Source organism: Falco naumanni, chromosome 5, assembly GCF_017639655.2.
Source record: "Falco naumanni isolate bFalNau1 chromosome 5, bFalNau1.pat, whole genome shotgun sequence".
Classification (NCBI taxonomy): Eukaryota; Metazoa; Chordata; class Aves; order Falconiformes; family Falconidae; genus Falco; species Falco naumanni.
In genome coordinates this window covers 1,123,113-1,129,189 of record NC_054058.1, presented here as the reverse complement: position 1 = coordinate 1,129,189, position 6,077 = coordinate 1,123,113, and the positions used below count along the sequence as shown (strand labels likewise).

The window sequence follows — 6,077 nt, the reverse complement described above, 5'->3', positions numbered from 1 at the left end:
TACTCACGGCTGCGCCCCCCCCCCCCTCCCCCCCACCGCCACTGCCCGCCCCACCGGGGCCCTGCCTGCCCCACCTGCCCAGAGCCCTGCCTGCCGCCCTGCCCGCCGCCCTGCCTGCCCCACCGGGGTCCTGCCCACCCCACCTGCCCAGAGCCCTGCCTGCCGCCCTGCCCGCCGCCCTGCCTGCCCCACCGGGGCCCTGCCCACCCCACCTGCCCGCTGCCCTGCCTGCAGCTCTGCTGCCTGCCTGGGGCCCTGCCTGCCCCACCGGGGTCCTGCCCACCCCACCTGCCCAGAGCCCTGCCTGCCGCCCTGCCCGCCCCACCGGGGCCCTGCCCACCCCACCTGCCCGCCGCCCTACCTGCAGCTCTGCTGCCTGCCTGGGGCCCTGCCCGCCGCCCTGCGGCCCTGCCTGCCCCACCAGGGTCCTGCCTGGGGCCCTGCCTGCCCCCCTGGGCCCTGCAGGCCCCCTCAGGGCGCTGGGGGCTGCCACGCAGCACTTGGCACCACCCTCCGCTGGGCGCCCAGCCCTGAGGCCCAGTGTCCTGCTCGCTCCCCTTCCCACACGCACCTGGGGCACGTTTCCACCTCTGTGCACGCATGGGGGTCCCGCAGTGCCCCTTCCCACACGGCTCCCTCCAAGACTCCCTCCGCAGCCCACAACACCCTGCAGCACAGCCGCTGTCACCACCAGCGCGTGCGTGGGGAGCCCGCGGTGACTTCCATCTCCTCCCCACACACTGGCTACGGGAGGTCTCCACAGCCAGCTGTGCTACCCACGGGACCAGCCGTACCCCAGGGAGGCACAGTGGCTCTGTGTATCCCGCTCCTCCCTCTCGCCCTGCACCTAGCTCCGCATGCTGCTCCCTGCTGCAGCCCTCCGGCAGGAAACCCTACATCGCGTGATACAGACGTGAACAGTCCATAGGTATGAACATAACCCAATTATGCACGTGAAACTGTATCATTAGTTTCCCATTAAACAAAATCACATCCCATCATGCCACCTTTCCCCTGTCCTAATCCCCTGTTTAGCATCTTCAACAAAGAGGCACCATCCTGTCCATCTCTCCCAGTAAGTACATGGTGTCAATGACTGCGCTCCTTCCTCTTCAAACAAACGCCTCCACTGTCTCGTGCCCCGTGGTGCATGTGCACATTTTGTCCCACCACAGTGAAACATCCCAAAACACGAGTGGAGGATTTACTGCTACAGACTGCAACAGCTCGTCATGGATCCTGTAACACAATCCGTGCTTTGTCTGCCAAACCACACCAAAGGCACATCCACACGTACACTGGGCACACAGGTATTCCATTACACCGTCCCATCGCCTCTGCCACGAGCACCTTGGACTGTTAGCAAACTTGCCCCTACCTGCACAAGCAGCCCCCGACTGCCCACCTCCTGTTGCCGGCACCTCAACGCTGAGATAGCAAGCTCTGCCATCCTGTCTGTGTGCCTTTCACCGCTGCATGCTCCAGCATGGTCCTGCAACACATGTGCAGCCACTGCACGGCACCAACCACTTACCCCGTGCATGTCCGTCCCGCCTTGCCAGCAAAGACTACACTGTACATCCCCAAATGCTGTTGCATTTCCTTCCTGCATGTATAGAAATCCCACTAACCCTCCAGCGGGCCGCGGTATGCACGTGTGTGCTACCCCTGCCTGTATACCTTTGCTTGAGTGATGGTGATGCCATCATTTACCTCAGATCCACAGAGGAAAAGTGGTAGGCAAGAGCCACGCTACTATTCCACAGATGCTATCATCCTCCACACAGATCAAGTGTAGCAGAATATCCAGCACTACAGAAACATCAGGTGGATAGCACGCCACCAAACTCCCGCAGACCCCTGCAGGACTTTTCATTCCCCCTTTTGTGTGCTGACAGCCATAATCCTCTCTAATAGGAGCCAGATGGGTGGCCATGCCAAATTCCCATGCCAAGCAGCCTGGCCTCAAGCAGTGACCGCCGCACTCTGCGCGTACCTCTTTGGTTGGTTTGGCGAGAGGTGGCGAGAGGTACGAAGCAGGCGAAGACCCTGCAAAGGCAGTTAGTTACTGGGGCTGTCTGCAGGTGCTCCCTGATGCTCTTGCTGGCAAGGTTGTATCTGCAGAGGGCTGTTTGCTACGTGCAACACGTACCCCGAGCCTCAGCCACTGAAGCATCAAGCTTCCCAACCAGCCACTGCTTCCTTAAGTCTGTCTCTGTACAGCACCTGAACACGCTTTTATCATGAGTGCCTCCAAGCTTCCCCACCTCACCTCCAACTCCTTGTTCTCTGTAAGTTGAGGTTTCTCAGTCTGCAGAAGCCTTAATTTTCACTCTCAAAAAATCCATGCAGGATGTAAGTGATTATGATTAAGGTGTTTTTAGTGCTTGTCAGGGCCAAGCAGATTAAATGGATTTTTTAAAAATGAGGCTTCTAAATCTTTTCTTTTGATGATCACAATGTGAGATACATTTCCAGCTGTTTGGCTGCTTTAAATGTGGGAGTTGCCTACCTTACTGTGGTTTGCTCGCTTACCTGGTTTAACTGAATTTTCTGAGTTCATAGCTCTTGGCTTCGAAGCAATTACAGCTAGACCCGTGGAATATCATCTTCCCTACCTGCTGATGGGCATCAGTGCCCCAAACAAGCCCGCAGCACGCTTCTGTGGGGAAAACGCCTGCAACATCGCTTCGCTTCAGTGCTGTGCCTGCATTAGGGAAATTCAAACTAACCAGAGGACCCTCCCCACACCCCTGCCCGGTTCTGCTTCCAAGGACAACTGGGCAAAGCGGTCTCTGTACCCCCCACAGCAATGCTGGCGTGGCCTCTGAATTATTTCTGTAGGTTTGTGTGTGGACTGGGTCACTCAGGCTTCAGGTCCTGCCCCACCTGCCTCCCCTGGCCAGGCTTTTATCAGGCCCGCAGCCCTTTCTCGGTTTCACTTTCGACAGAGACATGTTTCTCCAATGTAACAAGAAGAGCAAAGTGTGACATTGTTTCACCGTGGTACTCAGTCCGTGTTTTCCCTCAGAGGCAGGTGGAGGCGAGAAACTCTGGTCCACGCTATTTTGTTGTTGCCAGGTGTGGGAGTCCGGGGCCAGGGGGAAGGGACTCCAGAGCATTTTGGAAATAAGGCAGACTTTCCAGACCAGCGTGAACTGTGTATGTAGGACACAGATAACAGACTATAATCATGACCTGCTGCTGCTGCAGACAATGTGATCCTAAAGGTCAGTTTATGGTCTCTCTGTTTATTTTTTGTTACCTCCGTTCATGTCCAACAACAAAGCACAGGTGTTAATGGTTCAGATGCCAGATGTGATGCTGCCACTGCATTGTTTCATTTGGGATCCAGGATACAGACATACTTCTGTTTTACTCTTCATTCTTGCTGTTCTTCTGACTGAGGGTTTGCTCTAGCCTGACTGTAATATTTGTTTTGTCAGGTTACATGCAACTAGCAACGTTAAAAATAACTTTCAGTATCTTTATTAAACTGGTATAATCCAATGTATTCACAAACACGGTGCTGTTCCTCAAAGGCTGCAGGTACACTTCACCTTTTCCTTTAACCTGGTTTTGACATTCCATTTGTAGCTAATGTGAACGGACTTAACTCTCATCTTTTCTATTCAGCAGCCCTGTAGGCTCTCCTGATCATACTGATGCTTGCCATGACTCTGAGTCAAGGTCTTACAGCTTCTGCCAGGTAACCTTGAAGATCTCAGGATTTCTGAGAAGCCTTGCCTTTTGATTTTCTTTAGCGAGGCAGAGAATTTTGCCTTAGACCATTCTGAGTGTGGAGGGGTACCAAACTCCCAGATAAGTAACTTTTACTTTGAAATTAGTAAGAGACTGGTCCCAACTTTCACTCGGTGTCCGGTTATTGTCCCAGAGTCTGTCTCTTCAACCCTCCTCCCTCCCATTTTAAATTGTCTTGTGAGAATCCTGTCCCCTCAACACCAGCCAAAGCAATTGTCCTGAATTCTGCAAGTTTTCCTCAACACCACAAAGCTCTTTCCTCTGCCTGAGGTACTCTTCTGCACTTCCAGACTTCTGCAAAATCTCCGTGGCAAGCTAAGCGAATCTAATCCATTTTCATTGTTGCTTTCTTCATCCTGCCCCCACCCCCACTTTTTTGGTTGTTTGTTTTTTGTTTGTTTGTTTTTCTAACAGAGAAGTGTGAGCTTATTTGTTTAGCACAATGGCAGTGTCTTTGCTTTGGTGTCAGACATGGAAGAAAACAACACGAGAAATAGTCTCCTCCTCTTGTGGACAAGAGACCAGAGCCTCTCCTGTCATGTCCAAAAAGCTGCTCCTGCAGCAAACAAATGCCACTGCAACGAGAGGCAGAGAGACTTGCACACAGAGAATTTGGGAGTATACAACCAGAATGAGATAAAGAACCACTGAACAGACCATGTGGTGCTTCTTTTTTGAGAACAACATTCTAGCGTCAATGGAGGATCCAGTCTCTCTAATGGGCACCTAGGTGAGGACTTCCCATATGCCAGCATGACTCTGCATCTACTTCCCGTCAGAAGAACGGCAGTTCAGGCTTCGCTCGGCACTCGTCATGAGCCTCATCTCCTGTTCTGCCAGGAGGAGGGGGCAGGGTGGATGGTGCGGCCGTGCAGCCAGAGCCACACCGCACAGGCACAGTGCATGAGGCAGTGCTAGTGGCAGAGCACTGAGGCAGGGGGAGAGATAGAGCAGATTGGGGATTGCTCATCCCCCTGTAAATCTGAACAGCCGATCTCCATCTCTGTATGCTTTGCTAGTTTGCTTGCTTTAAAAACATCATGTACTTGGTACTGATGCCTATAGCTAAGATTACTTGATATTTTCCATCACAAGTCCGTTTTCAGTTTCTCAGAACTTTGCCAGACCTCAGACATTCAGATCTGAATTTTCCATGTTTACCTTCACCTTTTTTTTTCTGAAGATGGAGGCACTTACTAAGATGTAAGAAACAAATACTATTTTGCAATTGTAAAAATACTACTTTGCAACATTATCAGTCTTTTAACACAGAATTTTGTATATCATGAATAACGAAAGCTGGAAGAAATACTCAGAAGTTAAGGATGCTTATTAGTTAGCAGTTTCAGGTTCCCACTTCCCTGAAGTGCCTCAGAGATGCCCTGCTCCCCTGCTCACGAAACAAACAGTTGGATCCAGTCAGAGAAGCAGCAAGTGGTCTCAGAGGGACCGTAATAACAGCCTGGTGGTTCGAGCTGCCCCGACTGCAATCCTGTGATACCTATTTTTGCATCCTGTATTAACGCTTGTGCATGCTGGCAAGAATCACTAACACTGAAACACATCTCTTGAGCTCAGTAAGCAGAGATACTGAAAAAACAGGCTGGGACAGAATTCTCCTTCATCTCCTACCTCCAGCTGGATCTGGGAGAGGCGTTTCCAGCACTGCACCCAGCAGCAGCTGTGCTACAGGGAACAGCACAAATTAGTCTGGAGGCTGTATGTCCCATTCAAGGGGGTTCGAACCCCACTGCTGCTGAGCAGAGCTGATGGACTTGGATTTGCTCAAGAGAAGGATGTACAAGACTCAAATCTCATTAAGTCACCTTGGGCTCCAAAGCAGCCAGAGGTTTGCAAAGCGTCGAGAGCCCTGAGTGCCTGGAGGCAGTTTTCTCTTGCCTGTAACAGGGAACAACCAGCTGGGTAACTTTGGGGCTGTGCTGTAACCAAGTCACTCACTGGGTCCTGCTCAGAGGTGAAGCGCTCCGGGAGGGGTCTTGCTTTGTGCCACACATGTGCATGTTTCACCAAGTTGCTGGCTCCTAGCTTTGTGACACCGGGACTCGCATGGCAAGTTCCTATTTAAAAAAATAAATAACTGGGGCCAATGTTTAAGCACCTTTCTTACTGCAGGTCAGCAGGATGCTCTGGAGCCGTGGCTGGAGGGGCCGTGGGGTTTCTCCCTTCCTCCACCATGTAGGCAACAGAATCTGCTTGGAGAGCGAGGGGAGCCCGCAGGCGCCTGGTGGCAGAAGCGACCCCCACGGCGAGGGTCTGCGTAAAGCCCACCTGGAGCCGCAGCCATGGCCCCCCCT

General features: G+C 52.7%; 1 long non-coding RNA gene across 1 annotated transcript; it reads left to right on the top strand.

The window, feature by feature from the left end:
- Positions 1-982: 982 nt before the first annotated feature.
- On the top strand, positions 983-5,871 carry LOC121089521. The gene is made up of 2 exons (XR_005828245.1): positions 983-3,709; positions 4,177-5,871. It is a non-coding gene; the product is annotated as an uncharacterized LOC121089521 (long non-coding RNA).
- The last annotated feature ends 206 nt before the right edge of the window (positions 5,872-6,077 follow it).